We start from the raw sequence: 18356 nt of genomic DNA, 5'->3' as shown, positions 1-18356 counted from the left end.
CCAAGCTTTGAACTATAGTCCTATGAGTTCTGAGATTGGAACTGCAGCCATATCAAGAAGTGTGTTTCTTCTTTCTGAGATCGGAACTGCATCCCCAGATATGGGGAAATTTCCCGACTCTGAGATCGGAACTGCAGCCATGGAAGTAGGCGACTTTCTTTGGTCCAGAATCTTAATTCCCAGCTCAACTGCACCTCAGAGATGAGGTGACTTTAGCTCTGAAATCTGGTGACTGTTTATACGTAGATCTGCACCCGCCTGATGACAAAACCCACTGGAGTCCCTTGTCATGTAAATGTACCGACTGATCCTTTGTGTTTTTGGAAGTGCAGAAGTAGAGTTGGATCTAGTGTTGTCTGGCACATGAAGAAACTGGCTGACTGTCAAGTCCTATTACAGGGCCTCTTCGACGAATGTGGAACTGATCTGCTGCATTGTTGGACAACTAGTGTCAAGGTCATTGAATAGAGAATAATGCATGGGGTAGTATGTGTTTCTCATACTAACCGTACGGTTATTATTGGAAATATCAACTGGACCAGCCCATTGAAAATATGACTCCCCGGTTATTATATAAACGGAACAAATCTCCTCCATTAACACTAGGACGTCAGAACGGTTCTTTCAGAGGCGTGCAGATCTGATCTTTGACTGGGAGTTTTCCTAAAACACCTACAGTTGTTTAGTTGCATTCCTGGCTGCTGTTCATTGCAGCTCCTGCCCTGCTCTGTGATGCACGATTGATGACTGAGCTACCGAGTTGCAAACTGCTCGAGTCCTTCACTGTGAGCCACTGCTCAAGGTGAAGGCTGAAGCCTGCAGAGCTTGATCCATATCTATCTGAGCTCACAATCCGAGATGAACTAACCAGACCTGACCCTGCTGCTGCTGTTTATCTATCTGAGATCAGACCAGATCACAATCCGAGATGAACTGAACAGACCTGACCCTGCTGCTGCTGTTTATCTATCTGAGATCAGACTAGATCACAATCCGAGATGAACTGAACAGACCTGACCCTGCTGCTGCTGTTTATCTATCTGAGATCAGACCAGATCACAATCTGAGATGAACTGACCAGACCTGACCCTGCTGCTGCTGTTTATCTATCTGAGATCAGACCAGATCACAATCTGAGATGAACTGACCAGACCTGACCCTGCTGCTGCTGTTTATCTATCTGAGATCAGACCAGATCACAATCCGAGATGAACTGACCAGACCTGACCCTGCTGCTGCTGTTTATCTGTCTGAGATCAGACCAGATCACAATCCGAGATGAACTGACCAGACCTGACCCTGCTGCTGCCGTTTATCTATCTGAGATCAGACCAGATCACAATCCGTGATGAACTGACCAGGCCTCACCCTGCTGCTTCATTTATCTTTCTTAAGTACTGTGATTTTTTTGGCACCATCTATAATCTTTTCAGTGTCATCTAGTGTTTTGGTGAGAGCAGGCAACAGTTAATTTAGCACAGTCCCTTTGCCTTGGTAGACCAGCGCCTGCATTGACATTGCACATGATTTGGAAGGGCTGCTGTTGGATCCTATTGCTAGAGACCCACTAAGTCATTGCTCTTAGAAAACTTTAAAAAAATAAACTTTGATTAAGTATATTAGAGAAGAAAAAGATACCAAATTGCAAACAAAATAGCAAGAAAACATACTATGTTAATATAATCTCATGGAAGTTGTTCTTACTAATGTATTATTTATTTAGGCTGTGTGGTCCAGTGGTTAAAGAAAATGGCTTGTAACCAGGAGATCCCAGGTTCAAATCCCACCTCAGCCACTGACTCATTGTGTGACCCTGAGCAAGTCACTTAACCTCCTTGTGCTCCGTCTTTCGAGTGAGACGTAGTTGTAAGTGACTCTGCAGCTGATGCAGAGTTCACACACCCTAGTCTCTGTAAGTCGCCTTGGATAAAGGCGTCTGCTAAATAAACAAATAATGTAATGTAATATTTAGTGCATCTCCTCTCACATTCACATTCCTAAATTCTTCACCTGGAAATAACCAGGATGTTTTTTTTTTTGCCTTTCTGAAAGTTTTCATATTTGTTGAGTAATCTAGGAAACCAAACTTTTATATTTTTTATGTAAGGTAGGGAGGAGAAAGGGATGATTTGGTGGTGGTTTGTTAAGATGATCCCAAACAATGACAATTTAACTATACAGTTTTCACATATAATGTATGCTCCTCATTGTAGTTCCTCCACAAACTTTCAATTATCCTATAATATAGTTTCAACTCCCCTTGGCCCCTTGTTCCATATAGCTAGGGGGGCTCTCCTTAGTGATTTGCTGCCATTGTGGTGCCTCTGCCTCCTTGCACCTCTGTTGTGTAACACTTGTTTAGAGCATCCTACCAGCCCAGCAAGGATGCTTTCTCAGGTTCGCAGGCACCCCGGCTCCTGTTTCAGTGGCCTGGGAGCTGCCCCTGAGCCTACACCTGATACCAGGGGCTGAGTTTAATTTAGCCTCCTCCTTGGCTGCTATCAAGCTCCTGATAAATTTAGTTTCAGGATTAAAGGAACCTAGAGGGGCTGACAGCTCCTTAAAAGGAGCCTGTAGCCGGACAGGCACGACCTGGGAGGCAGGGGAGAAAAGAGGCCTTGAAAGGGGATGCAGAATCGGGGCTTGCTTCAAAAACCTGCCAGGGGGTCTCTGAGGTTCCTCGGGCTGCATGGGAAACAATAACATTTGATCTATAGACTACTGAAACAGGATTCAAAGTAGCTCTACAGTATATGCTTGTAATTCATTCCAAGGTTCTCTGTTCTTTATATATATATATATATATATATAGTGTGCTCATTTATTTTACCCCAGATGTTCTCCCCAATTTGGAATGTCTATTGGAATGTCCAATTATTTTATCCCCTCACCGCAGGAGAACTGAAGGCTCAGTGGGTGTCCTCTGATCCCACGACCAAGCCAGCTTCCTCTTTTACATTCAAGAACTCGAGAGCGGATGTCCGCTCTGAGCTCACTGGGGACCTGGCTGGCAGGGTCTGCTGTAGCGTGATGAGGTTTTGCCTCCCTAACCCACAGGAGCACCAGAATGCGACAATCCCTATGGAATCCCCAGTGAAGACTGGTGACTTCGCACATCCAGGATGTGAACCTGTGCTTCCCTGACTGTATGACTAACCCTGCACACCACACTGCTGTGCTTTTACCAGGTGAGCCACTCAGATACCCCTTTAACCTTTTGCGGCCCATTTATTCAGCGCGTCAGGTCCAATTTATTTTCACACGCGCAGTTTATTTTAGATGCGCTGTTTAAAAGTATTTTTTCACAGGTTTAAAACAGGTTTAAAATGCACTGCATATCAACAGGACACTCAGTACTGCATCTCCAGCCCTGCCCCATCAATTGTTCGCTGTATTTTTCACATACCTCTTCATAGTCGTGCATACCGATAAATCAGCTCCTGATCACTCGTTTTATCTCCAGACTCCTCAATAATGTGATCTAAGTCATTATTGTATTACTATAACATCTCAAAAGCTCTGCAAATGTTTGTGATATTCTTTGAGTGCTGGATGCAGAAGCAGCTATCTTGTTTGTTTATGTCTGTGTTATCTCTGTGGTGCCGGGGCTATGTGTATTGCTCAGATCCGCCAGTGATAAAGAGAGAAAGAGTCGATGTTGTAAATCTCCCTCCCGATCAGAAAGGACACTGTGTAAGGACGGTGGTACGCTGCCTCCTAGATGGACTGCCTGGCCGGTAGGCGGAAACCGGAAGGTGACCATATTAGGGGGAGCGCGTAGTTTCATGTACCCGGAAAGACTCCATTGCAATCAGCTGCGGGACGGCCCTCTATTGGAGAAACCATGGCAACGGATTGATTGCGGGGAGGGCGTTGTGGGTAATCTAGAATATTGTGTTCAGTTCTGGTCACCTCGCTACAAAAAGGATATTGCTGCTCTAGAAAGAGTGCAAAGAAGAGCGACCAGAATTATTCTGGGTTTAAAAGGCATGTCGTATGCAGACAGGCTAAAAGAATTAAATCTATTCAGTCTTGAACAAAGAAGACTACACGGCGATCTGATTCAAGCATTCAAAATTCTAAAAGGTATTGACAATGTCGACCCAAGGGACTTTTTTGACCTGAAAAAAGAAACAAGGACCAGGGGTTAAATGGAGATTAGGTAAAGGGGCATTCAGAATAGAACATAGGAGGCACTTTTTTACACAGAGAATTGTGAGGGTCTGGAACCAACTCCCCAGTAATGTTGTTGAAGCTGAAACCCTGGGATCCTTCAAGAAGCTGCTTGATGAGATTCTGGGATCAATAAGCTACTAACAACCAAACGAGCAAGATGGGCCGAACGGCCTCCTCTTGTTTGTAAAATGTCTTATGTTCTTGTGTTCTTATGATGAGGGCTTCCTAAATTTCTAAATTCCGCACAAACTCGATGAGGACTGGCCCTCTGAATCAACTGGTCCACTCATACAGTAAGTACAAATAATTATAAGTGTTTACTTTGCTGCATTATAATGTCATATTATACATGGTCAGACATGAACACTTTGATACACATTCTGTAACATTCTATTGAAACAAACCAAAGCTGCTAAACTTTACTTAACCCTTTGCGGTCCTATGTCGGACCTGGTCCGACATTGCAATTATTCCTATCCGGTGCAATGTCGGACCCTGTCTGACTACTGAATACTGTCATGCCATCTAGTCCAGCACATCCACACCGAACTTTGTGGCATTGTAGTATTCCACTGTCTCAGGCTTTTTTTTTGCCATCGGTTCCGATCGCACTGTTTTGTGCATAGAGCTGAGAATAATCCCTGTTTTGTTCTTCTTGCACTTGTAAACACTGTCGCACAGTCGCTGTACCTGAACAGTGTAGTCGAGTGCAAGGGTCCTCGCAAGCCTGGAGCTGGAGGGGGTAGTTCCCGTCTCACCTTATTTACAGTTCCTACCAGGGTGTTTTTTTTTCTTCAATTCTCTGGCCAAATGTAGTGATGTAAAAAAATTGTCAGTGGTCACGTTCCTCCCTTTGTCGAGGTACAGCTCTGTCAGCCTCAGCACCACACTGTCTCCCAGTCTCTGGCCAACAGGGTGAGTATCATCCCTGCCCAAGTAGGGGAAACCATTGACGAGATATTTTGAAACAACGTACGCTGCCAGCCAGAACTTGATGCCAAACTTGGCAGGTTTGTTAGCCATATGCTGAGTGAATGGACAGCGTGGTTTTGTAGTTAACAGCTGCTCATCTACCGTAATGTTTTGGCCTGGCTTGTAACAGGCAATACGGTTTGTAATGAAACTGTTCCAAATGTCCGATGCCAGGGCAAATTTATCAGTAGAAGGCGTGTGACTGTTGTTGCTCTCACGTCAAAACGAATATATTGCATTATTTCTCTGAACCAATTGCGTGCCATTGTCTGAGTAAAAAAAGGAACTCCCCACTGCTTGGACCACAAGCTCTCCAGGTGAACACTTTTGCCCCGGTATGCACCACGAACATACAACACTGCAATACATGCTTGCAACTCCTCCACAGATAATGTCCACAAATCATTATTTTGTATGCGGTGTGCCTGCGTTACTGTGCATTGTACTATGTGCAGTAGCATTTGCATGTTGATCAGCATTATAAAAGCATTCAGTACAGTGTCAATGCTGCATCTGGAGTGCGATGCTGGACCTGGTGTTTCAGTCACTATGTTTTCAGAAGTGCCCCCCCCCCTCCCCCCCGTCTTTTCCGATCTCTTGAAATCCACTGCTTAGTGTCAATGCAGCAGGAGATGTTGTCCTTGGTGATGGAGGTGCTGCAAATGGAATGGTAGCAGGGGCTGCAGCAGACTGAACTTGCCCAGCTGGCATGGCAGGTGATTCACCTGTTCTGGAGCCTCTTCCAAGACCACGACCTCTGCCTCAGCGCCTGGTTGGTCCTGTTACAGGTAGGGCAGCTGGCAATTCTGTAGCACTGTCCTCAATGTTGCTTTCAGAATGGCTCAATTCTAGAACCCACGAATGGTTGCTGTCATTCCCAGTGTCACTGATAACCCCTGCATCAGAGTCATCTTCATCCACAGCGTGTAGCATTTCTAGAACATGCTCTCTGGTCATTCTCCGCCTCTGAGCCATTTTTATTTTCAGTGTATCACTCTCAGTATGCCCACTCAATCTCAGTATAGTTGTAAGAATGATCCTGCAATGCTATACACAGGGCTATACACCTATGACTCAGAGAGGTGTGTTTTTCAAGCACTAAAAGAATGTAGACAGGTAGATGCCACTTGATCATGGGACTGATTGTATTGAAAAGGACAGGCAGGATTATAGGCTATATTTGATAAATAAATATGTATTGAAATAACCGGTTAAAATGACCGGTTTTGGCACTTCTAGGTAAATGTGCTCATAATGATCAATTTCTTGCAAATATGCCGTCAGTATATCTAATACATTTATTTAGGAAAAGTCATAAACGGGCATGTGCATTACATTCAGTAATATACAATTTAAAACCCAAAATGGTCAAATTGACTGGCTTGGCACTTCTAGTGTTAATTAACATATGTGATATTTCATATTACATTCATTGACATTTATTGTAATTCTAATATTTGCAAAATAACTGCAATTACTCATTTATACAGTTGGGTTTTTACTGGAGCAATTTAGGTAAAGTACCTTGCTCAAGGGTACAACAGCAGTGTCCCCACCTGGGATTGAATCCACGACCCTCCGGTCAAGAGTCCAGAGCCCTAACCACTACTCCACACTGCTGCCCTGGTGGTATATATGTATTTTACTGTCATTTTCATTGCTTTACTCTACACTGTTGGAATACAATTAGATTTTTTGTATATGTATATAGACAGTGTGGTCCAGTGGTTAAAGTCCAGGGCTTGTAACCAGAAGGTCACCGGTTTAACTCTCACCTTTGCCACTGACTGATTCACTGTGTTACCCTGAGCAGATCACTTAACCTCCTTGTGCTCCATCCTGCAGATGAGATGTTAAATCAATTTCCTATGATGATGCCTTTGAGTCTGATCTTACAACCATTTTCTCCCATTTAAGGAACATTCCACAGTATTGGCGTAAACCAAGAAGTGATGTAGATGCTATGACTATGGTTTCTCACATTGAGCCCCGCAGAATGGACCTGGACTGACCTGGGAAAATACATCAAAGAGGTCAATGGGCCGCAGTTCAAAAACTTACCGATAAGTGCATCTGTTAGTGCATCCAGGTTCATAGATAACAAGTTTCATCACATCTGCAAATGGCCCTCTGAGGAAAGTTACACATTATTTCTGGTGCAGAGAGTACCAGGGCCGTGGCATGCAGCATTTCCACATGCTTCTTTGGGTGGAAGGTGCACCTGTTATTGGAGTTTTGCTGAAGCCACAGATCGCACAGTTCATCACCGAAATGTCACCTGCACCATTCCAAGTGACCTGATAGCACCTATAGTCTGAGACCGTGTCTTGAAATGGCAGCAACATAAATGCAACAAGTACTGGCTTAGGTAAAAGAAAACCAAGAACAGAGTGGTGTCAGTTTATCGCTTTGGATTTCCCAGACAAGAACAATCAATTATGGAAATCTGAGATGTGGCTGATGCAATCGCTGGCCGGAGAGCACTCAGATCTCACAGCAGACTCTATGATCTACCACGGAATATTACACAAGCCAGAATTAACGACTACAATCCAGTCATTTTACTAGCTTGGGAAGGAAATATGGACATTCAGTTTATTGGTGAACACTCTACAGCCCTTAACCGCTACATCACAAAATACCTATTAAAATCTGAGAAGATTTATGCCTTTGGCATCATGAATGACAACAATTCAAACAAGTCTCTGGCCAGCAGACTGTAGAATGTTGCACTCTGTCCAACAGAGAATGTGGTGCTTTAGGCAGCAGACAATCTTCTAGGCATCGCTCTGTATGGCACGGATCCATACATTACTATCAAGTGGGTTGATATATCGATGATTCGTAGCCGTCGGGTGAAATCAAAGGAAGAAATTGATAAGTTACAGAGCAAAACCCAGAATTAATTGACTCTAATTTCCTTCCTGGATTGACTTGTACTATCCAAAACGTCCAGAGGCTCTGGAAGACATGAACCTCTATGACTTCATTGCATGGCATGATGTGGTGACAGAAAAGCCCAAGAATGACTAAGTCCCTTGCTACAAATTTCTGTTTGGATACCTCAAAAAAGAATAGTCCTACTTAACTCTAGAACTGTCGGGTTTATGTTACTACCTAGAACTGCCAACAGCAGTCATTTTAACGGCTACATTTTAACAGCTTCGATATGAAAATGAAAGAGAAACTTTCAGATACAACTCAAAAGATATATTCATGAACATCATATCTGTAACATTTGCATAGCAGAAACACTGTATTTAAATGGAAAAATAAACATAAAAGGCTTTATTTTCAAAATGATCACATATAACGCATGACTTCAAAGAATGAAAAACTATAATAAAATAAACATTTGAAAAGAAAATATTGTGTAAACTACTATATGTACATACAAAACTGTAAAAACAAAGTAATTATTTATAAAAAAAAAATAACATAAAAAGAAAATAACTCAGTTCCCAGAAAATAGGAACATAAAACAGAACAGAAAATAGGAGGCACATTGTTACACAGAGAATTGTGAGGGTCTGGAACCAACTCCCCAATAATGTTGTTGAAGCTGACACCCTGGGATCCTTCAAGAAGCTGCTTGATGAGATTCTGGGATCAATAAGTTGGAGTAGTGGATAGGGCTCTGGACTCTTGACCGGAGGGTTGTGGGTTCAAATCCCGGTGGGAACACTGCTGCTGTACCCTTGAGCAAGGTACTTTACCTAGATTGCTCCAGTAAACACCCAACTGTATAAATGGGTAATTGTATGTAAAAATAATGTGATATCTTGTAACAATTGTAAGTCGCCCTGGATAAGGGCGTCAGCTAAGAAATAAATAATAATAATAATAATAATAATAACAACCAAACGAGCAAGATGGGCTGAATGGCCTCCTCTCGTTTGTAAACTTTCTTATGTTCTTATGTGTATTGTTCAGGGAAACATACTTCAAAGTAGCCCCCATATTAGCACAGTCCACACAGATGTAACGCTTATCAACTTGTCGTGTGCTCTTTCACACTGGGCACAGATATCAGAAGTTTTATTTTTATTGCATTTTACCTGGCATTGTTTTCTATTGCGTGTGTCACCTGGTGCGCCAGACTCGGAGCCACTAACAAAACTGATCTTGACTAAACGACTGATACCAATAAAGGGAGGAGATATTTACAGCTGCAAGAAATAAATTATCCAACACATGAAAGACTTAGATGACAAAGATGGAAGTTTAACCTGTCTCATGTCTACAGTAGACACCTGTAACCAGATACAAACCGCTAGGAGGACATTCATCTATTGGCATGGACACTGTGCACTTCAAGCAGCAGTTGCAGAGTACAGCAGGCTGAGAGGTCTTTACTGCCCTGATCAACACGTATAAGGGATCCATAGTGAAAGATTGTTTGTATTTCGTATGTCAAAACAGCAAAAGCTACCACGTTATGAGGGAACACATCCAATCAGAGATTTGAGCAACACCAATCTCACCTCCTGCTTTTCAAACACCACTTTACAATATCTTCTTCACTGCCAACTTTTAAAACAGAGTGGGCAACAAGCCCTCAAGACTTTTGTTACCAACTATGATCAGTTGTCATCCACTATACCTCTCAGTACTGTGGACATTTGTCACTCCTTAGGATAACTCTTGAGTAGAGCTGACCAGCAAGATGTTGTTGAGTTTCTCACCAAAATTGTGTCAAACTTGCCCACAAATATCTGATGTGCTTTCAGTCACCATAAGACACGACATACTAGGTACAGAATGTGAGTACTGCACATCAAATCAAGAGGTGGGGCAAGTTTACTCTTTGCATAAACCTGATGGTAGACATTCCATGTGTTTGGAACAACTAATTCATATGGAGCAGAAGTGGGCAGATGTTGCCACTGCCAACAATTCACACTAATGAAACGTGAAGTCCTTCAGTCAGCAGGAAGAATGCTTGCAGTCCAGCTTATGCTTTGGAAGGAAGCAAACAGGAATATTACAAAGTGACAAGATGTCAACTTTACTGGTGTGCACAAGAGTACAATTAATGTGGACAAACGCAATTACAAACTATCTTCCATTATCATACACAAAGGAGGGGAATTCCCTTCAGGACACTACGTGTGTGTCCTCTCAGTGCTTGGCACTACAAAGTGGGTGCATGGAAATACTCTTATTGAACTCAAACCATGGACAAGAAATGCAAAGACATGTACTGTACATGGCCTTTTACCAACAGATCTAATGCTTTAGTTAGCAAAAAACACATGATTTCTAGCATTGCCATGTTCATGTCATTCACTTTACGATTGATATGCATATATAAGTTTGTAGCCAAGTACAAATAAATACAATGTTCATTGCGATGCTTTTATACTTTTGAACCAAAGTCAAAATCAGTAACTAGCAATAAAGTCTTGGAAAAGTGGATGCTTCTTTACTACTGACATGCGTTTGAAACCTATTAAAAAATGATAAATTATTCAAACTTTGAATGCTGTGAAATTTGCATTTGAATGCTCTTGCCGATATACGATATACACACACTATACCTATCTATTATGTGAAAAAAAGAAGTGATATCTGAAACAAAAACCCATTTTCAATGTATCAAAAGAGACAAGTAATTTTAAGTGGAGATATCAAAAACATAAGCCAAGTTTGAATAAACAACTGGGGCAACCTTGGCCAGCACCAAGCAAAGGCACAACTGTCAAAGCGGTGGGGGCCAAGGTTTCCCCAGTTATTCCTACTAACTTGGCATGCATTTTTCACACAAATTATAACAAACATGTCACAGGGGACTGTCACTCGGACGCTCCTTCTAGTGTCACAACCATCCTCTAAGCACTTGTTACTTAAGGGACAATACAAATAAACTTGCCATCAAGTATGGCTGTATTAGTGTTATTGTAAACTGTGCTTATTATTATTATTATTATTATTATTATTATTATTATTATTATTATTATTATTATTATTATTATTATTATTATTATTATTATTATTGCTTATACTGCAGTTCAGATAGCGCTATATCAAATTTGATCTGGGGATTACATGCAGCTGGACTCCGATGTATTTCACTATTCATATTACACACTTAAATACCACTATCATGTTAAACAAAGTTTATCTTTGCTGGAGTTTCAATGTGTGTGTTGGGTACCCCTCTGAAACCACTTGGCACTCTACCTACTTGTACTGTATCGTTATCCTTCACGATTTGCACAATAAATGACTTTTGTAACTCTACTAAAAGCTTGTTGTTGTCCCCTTTACTTGTGACCCACTGGCCGCTCGAATAAAGAGCCTGTGACAAAACAATTAGGGCAACCTTAGCCCGGACCAAGCATATAGACACAATTGGAAAAGTGGATCTAACTTGCATGAAAAACACAAACCAATTTAGTAGAAACAATTTGACAGTTGTGCCAACTGCCAAGTGATTCAGACATTCTTGGCTCATACATAGTAGTTCATAAGTATTTTTGTTAGGTCTTGGAAGGCAGAGTAACATCACAATCATAACACTGAATACAAAAATAAAATAGACAAACATAATATTGGGCAGCAGTGTGGAGTAGTGGTCAGGGCTCTGGACTCTTGACCGGAGGGTTGTGGGTTCAATCCCCAGTAGGGGACACTGCTGTTGTACCCTTGAGCAAGGTACTTTACCTAGATTGCTCCAGTAAACACTTTACCTAGATTGCTCCAGTAAACACCCAACTGTATAAATGGGTAATTGTATGTAAAATAATGTGATATCTGTATAATGTGAAATAATGTACAATGTGATATCTTGTAACAATTGTAAGTCGCCCTGGATAAGGGCGTCTGCTAAGAAATAAATAATAAAAATAAAAAAAATAATAATATTGAATATGGAAATGACAAAAGAAAGTGGCCCCTGACACAGCCTGACCCTTTCTGGTTTCGTCACGGCCGGTAGCCGGTGTTGTGTTATTTTCAGGTACGTGCTTGCTCGTGCCTAAACAACTTCCGCTGAGAAAGCAGGGAAGCGCCCCATCAAATCTGGTATGTTATGTATGTTCTGTCTTTTACGTATTTTTAAAATTTAAACTTCTCATTTTCTTGTTTTGTTTGTCATGAATTGTTTTTCTTTTTAGGGAAATTGATTGTCTGTTTCCAGTTTAAGTTTGTAAAAAAAGAATGTATAATTAATGATAAATGTACCTCTGTTTGACAACAGGAAAACACCCATCAGATAGCGATTGATTACACCGGTACCAAAATCTGACAGCGTGCCACTTTCAATGTGACACCGTACCACTTTCTGACATTACATGGGTCGATTTTTGGTACGCATACCACATGTACCACTTTCTAACACTACAGTGTATCAGGTGCAGTCTGTACTCACATGTATTTTATTGTGCAGTGTATCAGGTGCAGTCTGTACTCACTCAGAATTCATGTTTGATAAAAACATGTGCTTCTTTCAAAACTGCACATTTGAGGCCTCTCTAGCAAAATATTTAAAGAAATATTATGTTTGCCACAATTACTTTAATTTCACCAGCTTTTAAAAGTCATTCAGACAGTTGTTCACATCCACAGCAAATTTCTGATTAAATATTATATCAGTAGATCCCTGTAAAAAAAAAATTAAAAAAATGGAGCCATCATTATGTATGAAGAAAACATTACTCAACAGTATTTGTAATGGGCAGTGTTGTGTGCTACATTAATGAGGTAAGATGAGATTAAAAGCTCTATAACCACAAATGCAGCCAAGCCCAGCTAATATGAATAGTGGTTAAGACGCTTGCATGGGGGTGTGTGATATCTCATGGTAAAACTGCACAAATAATACGATGCAAAAACACAGTACCAAGGGGTGTTTTGGAAGGTATGTGCATGTTTTTTTTTTCCCTTCCTAAACATACCAGAGCCCAGTGTATGAACCCTGGTCTCCAGTTGCGGACAGGTCTTATTATTCAGCTAATTAGCTCCATGATTGATTTGTTGGGTGCTACCATTTGACACTTGGGATCTCCTCAACCAGCATTCTAGACATTCCCCACATTTCCAGAGACCCGTCACAACACAGGGTATTAATAACAGGGGGGGCCGGGGCAGCAGGGTTTGGGTAACCAGCTTTGGCTAATGGCCAAGGGATTCATGTCTATAGGTAACAGTATTCGTGCACATATGGTGAACTGCGATAGGAAGTACACCAGAGGTCCTTGTTCCTCCAGCTGTGCTGTACGTTGTGCATGTGAGCTGACAGCATGTTTGCACCCAGTCTAATTAGTTGTCAAACTGCTCCCTACAGGTGTGCCTTTACAACAGGGGAGTCGGTGTTGTGTACAGCAAATAGAGTCCAGTTAGACTGACAGGTCCTGGGCAGGGCTGAAACTTTAAACCAACTGCCCTCTCCATAGCGTGGAGACTGAACTACTCCTCACCTTCTAAGAAAAAGAGTGCTCCTTCCAGTCCAGGGCAGGCTTGAGGCATGGAGACTGAACTGCTCTCCCTCCTTCACTCAACTAAGAGACCGAAGTGCTCCCTGTTTGACCCCCATAAGAGAAAGTGTTCCAGTCCAGTGTTGATATGAGGTATAGAGACTGAACAGCTCCCTCCCACCCACACTCCCAAAGAGAAAGGGGGCACCCTTTAATCCAGGGGAGGCTTGAGGCATGGAGACTGAACTGCTCCCTCCCTCCCTCCTTCACCCCAAAGAGAAAGGGTGTTCACTCCAGTCCAGGGTAGGCTTGAGGCATGGAGACTGAACTGCTCCCTCCCTCACCGAACTAAGAGAAAGTGTGCTCCTTCCAGTCCAGGGCAGGCAAATCGATCCTTCCCCCAGGAAGACACTGATGTGCCCTCCCAGGGGATGCATCTCCCTGCCAGGGGCTATTGTGATGGCTGAACGTGTAGGTAGGCACGGCACTCTTTAGAGTCTGCATATCTCTAGAGAACCAGCTGCCTAGTTTTGAACCACTTGTCCGTCACCCTGTTGATTACATTATTCTTACAATAATCACGCTACTGAAAAAGTTTTCTTCTGCATCCAGTTGCTTTCCCTGCTCGTGATAGTGTGGGATTCCCTCCCCTCCCCCTCCCCCCACTCTCCTCATGTGATTCTCTGTGTTTCCCTGTCTTAACCACCTGTCCAGGACCCCCACTTTGTAGATTCTCAGAGCCAGTGTCAATTAAAGTGATTTACACAGTTATTCTAGGCGAGCTTTCGCCTCCCTATAAATTTTTCCACTTGTCACATGTTGGAAAGTTATTGCCATCTAGGCAGTGGGACTATTATCTTAGCGATTATCTGCCTGATAGTATATAGATGACAATAGACACCCTCCCCCCAAAGACAAATGGTGCTCCCTCCAGTCCAGTGTTGATATGAGGTATAGAGACTGAACAGCTCCCTCCCTGCTTCCCACCCACACCCTCAAAGAGAAAGGGGGCACCCTTTAATCCAGGGGAGGCTTGAGGCATGGAGACTGAACTGCTTCCTCCCTCACCCCCCTAAGAAAAAGGATGCAACCTCCTGTCCAGTGCTGGAATGAGGCATAGAGATTGACCTGCTCCCTCCCTCCCTCCTTCACCCCCAAAGAGAAAGGGTGTTCACTCCAGTCCAGGGCAGGCTTGAGGCAAAGAAACTGAACTGCTCACTCCCTCACTCCCTAAGAGAAAGGGTGCTCCCTCGTCCAGGGCAGGCCTGAGGCATGGAGACTGAACTCCCTCAAAGCCTAAATGAACAGCTTTTCCTTCCAGTGAAGGTAAGCTGGTAGCACAGAGACTGTATCTTTCTCCGATCCCCCTAGATCAGATGTTGTAGTCTGCTGGGGGAGGTAAGGCCCTTTCAGTTCTTGATTTGCTGACGATGTAACCAGACTCATTGCTCCACGCGTGCAAGGGAGAAGGTCAAGTGAGCTGTGAGACGAGAGGTCTAAGGTGTCCTTCCTGCGAGCATCTGTCTGTCTGTCTGTCTGTCTGCCTTTCTGTCTTATTTTGAACAAGTGCAAAAGAGCAGGAAAAAGGTATATTATTTGTCATGCAAAGCAATACCAACTATGATATAATGCTACTGTATGGATTTTTATTTGAAAATAAGTCATTTATAAGATTTCCTATTTAATGTTACAACAAATAATTAAAAACAATTCCTCTCCAGACACTTTCATGTAATTCCTAGTAATCATCCTTCATCATCAATTATTTAATTTAATTATTACGTAATAATGAATTATTCTTTCAGTCTCTGGGTATCTGTCTGTAGGTGTGTCTCTATGCGGGTCTGATTTTTGTGTGAATCCATCTGTATGCATGTCTCTCTGTGTGTAAGTGTGCGTGTGTGTGCATGTTCGTGCGTGTGCGTGGGTGTGTGTGTGTGTGTGTGTGTGTGTGTGTGTGTGTGTGTGTGTGTGTGTGTGTGTGTGTGTGTGCGTGTGAGTGTGAGTGTGTGTGTGTGTGTGTGTGTGTGGGGGTGTTTTCTTGGCAGGGGCACCCAGGCTCAAATTTCTCCATCTCAGAGGCTTGTGGTTAAAATTAGCTACAGTGAGTCTTGAGACGACACGCCGCAGGCTGAAAATTATACAAGTTCAGCACAATCTGCATATCCTACACTTAACACTCCTGTTGCCTGTGTAAAGGTCTTTAACATAGCCTGGGCCTACAGTATTATATCTACAAACCCCCTATCTAGCCCTCCTCCATCTACCTGCTCCTAATTATAACAGCTCCATTAACCCAAGAATGGACCTGCACTATGTACCCAAGCATGGACCGGCACTATCTACCCAAGCATGGACCGGCACTATCTACCCAAGCATGGATCTGCTTCATTAGCAGATCCATAAAATTATCAGAAATGGCAACATACTGAACAAATCTTGCACATTACAGATTCTATTACCACTCTGCTTCTCGCTGTCTGTGTTGGACTGTATCGCTGTCTGTCTATGGCACTATAGTACTGTGCTGTACTGCAACAGATTACTAGCAGTGTGATAACACGCTTGAGCTAAAACAAATGTTCCCGCTAATGCATTCATCAGTGCTATGGGTTTGATGCAGGGCTGTGTTTTGCAGCTCATCGAAGGCAAATGCCCATTAAAAGGAGTCACACCAGTCTAACAATACTAAATGAACAAGATGTAACCTAAAGCAGTACATGAACGGCTTCTTCCAGTAAGTAAAGCAGTTCCCTGCTAGATTTGTACTGTTCTGTATGTTTTACCCCACTGAAAGTTTCCCATAAAAGCATAGTATAATAAAGCATTGCAAAAACAATGTAAAGCATAAGTAAGCATTGTAAAGAACAGCAATGTATGGTAAAGCATAGTTAAAAAGATGGCAGACCAGGTAAACTATGGTAAATGCATGTGGGGAAACTGCAACAATCCATGTTGTAAACTTCTATAATGTAAGAGACTCATCTTAGAAGATCTGTCTTTGAACTTTGGGCCCTTCTAGTCATACGTCAGAGTCTATGATTGAGTGTTTACAGTTAGCAGTGAACTGCCTGAGGAATTGCAAGCTCCACTCAAGTAGAACCAGATACATTACACTGTTGAAAGCATCGGCCTACTCGGCTTTCTTAGTCTCTTATAGTTTTTATATTAGCTTTTTTTTAAAACTGAATTCTAAACTCTGTTTTGCTTTCATTTCTATCCACATGAATTGTATTTATATTTTCTTCTGTTTTGTCCGGTACAACGCTTTGATACACTTTTTCTGCATGAAAGACGCTATATAGTATTGCTTGATTGATTGATTAATTGATTAAGAGCAAGTTCTCAAAATGAGAATGTGAGTAGAAACAGATACATTTATACAGTAGTTCTTATAGTTCTGCCTTCATTTCCTACTACTTATTTACTGCAGCTGAGGAGCGCTGGTGTAATGGGAGAAGGAGCAGCTCCCCAGGAGTTTGACAAGGTTAGCATTATTTACCTGGCTCTGTTGCATTGTGGTTAAGACGCTCGCTTGGAGTTGTCGGTTCACTTCCACATGTGAGCCGATCTACACTCTCAGTGGAATTATAAATGTAGCTGCTGCTAGTAGATTCCAGAGTGCTTTTTTTATTCTGTCTGAAAAACTAATCGACTGGTTGTTTCCAGTGTCTCCAAGTGCGTACTCATCTATAGTGATGCACTGAAGCACCCTGAACCGCTCTAATCAAACACCAGCCCACCTGGCTCTCACAGGGCTATTGTAACACTTAGCACGAATACAGGGGGAAGGAACACAACATGGTGTTCCTCCTGCCTTTGCAGGAAAAACACCGGCTCCACATTTCATGTCTTTTATAAATATGCTCAATACATGATCAATGGGCTTGCTTAACTCCAAAGAACGCTTGTAGTCTCAGTTCACAACTTTCACTTGGGTGCTCTAGTCAAAGAGGAATAGTAGATGTTACAAGAAGAAGACCAGCACTCACTTCACAAAAAAGATGACTTTATTTATTCCTTCATTTGAATTTCTTTTTTTTTTTCTTAAACGGCAGACCCGCAAGCACAAACGTGTTGCGGCTAGAGAATTTAAAATGAAGAAATAAAGTCATCTTTTTTTAAAATATGTGAGTGAGTGCTGGTCTTCTTCTTGTAACATGTCTTTTATAAATATCATACTGTTAACATAGTGTGTTTGAAAATCAAAGGGCCAGTGGAAAACAGTCTTTACTCACAGCACTGTATAGAAATTACAGAACAGCAGTGAAAAGGTACCCAGTGCCACCTCTTGACTAATAAATGAAAGCTTTGATGACCACAAGTAATGCCAAGAGCAATAAAGAGGCAGGTTTCATTCTGAAAAGGAGTGAGGCGGTCGACTTGGAAACGGAATGCAGAACTCGCTACTCTCTGGAAGTGATGCAGCTCACTAGCCCCTCTTAGTGTCAGCTATTGGGATAGCAGGTAGAATTGCTCTGCTCTGCACTCTGGGGAGGGAGCTGTGATTGAATTTCCCCTTCTCAGCAGTTCAGGGAACAGTGAAAGTGGGAGCCTGTGAGCCAGTGCGTGTGGCTTAGAGGACTCGCATACCACACATGCTCGGAGCTTAAGCCAGCAGATGTGCTGTTAAAATGAGTAACAGGTGCATAATGACTCAATCCTACAAACAGCGAGGAAGAGTAACCTGATCTCTTATAGGCATGTACTGTATGTATGAACATCGCCACCACAGTGTAGCTAGAACCAGTCCTCCCTTCTGTACAGTCTTAGCAATACAAGACGACTGTA

The 18356-nt window shown here is 42.4% G+C and overlaps 1 protein-coding gene across 1 annotated transcript in view; it reads right to left on the bottom strand.

Annotated features, from left to right (window-relative positions):
• Window positions 1-18356, bottom strand: part of LOC131696464 (parvalbumin alpha-like) — a 52263-nt gene that overhangs the window by 9964 nt on the left and 23943 nt on the right. The window lies entirely within an intron of this gene.

The sequence above is a fragment of the Acipenser ruthenus genome, chromosome 52 (genome assembly GCF_902713425.1).
Source record: "Acipenser ruthenus chromosome 52, fAciRut3.2 maternal haplotype, whole genome shotgun sequence".
Classification (NCBI taxonomy): domain Eukaryota; kingdom Metazoa; phylum Chordata; class Actinopteri; order Acipenseriformes; family Acipenseridae; genus Acipenser; species Acipenser ruthenus.
Note: the sequence above shows the minus strand (reverse complement) of the source record. Positions and strands in the feature narration are given on the sequence as shown.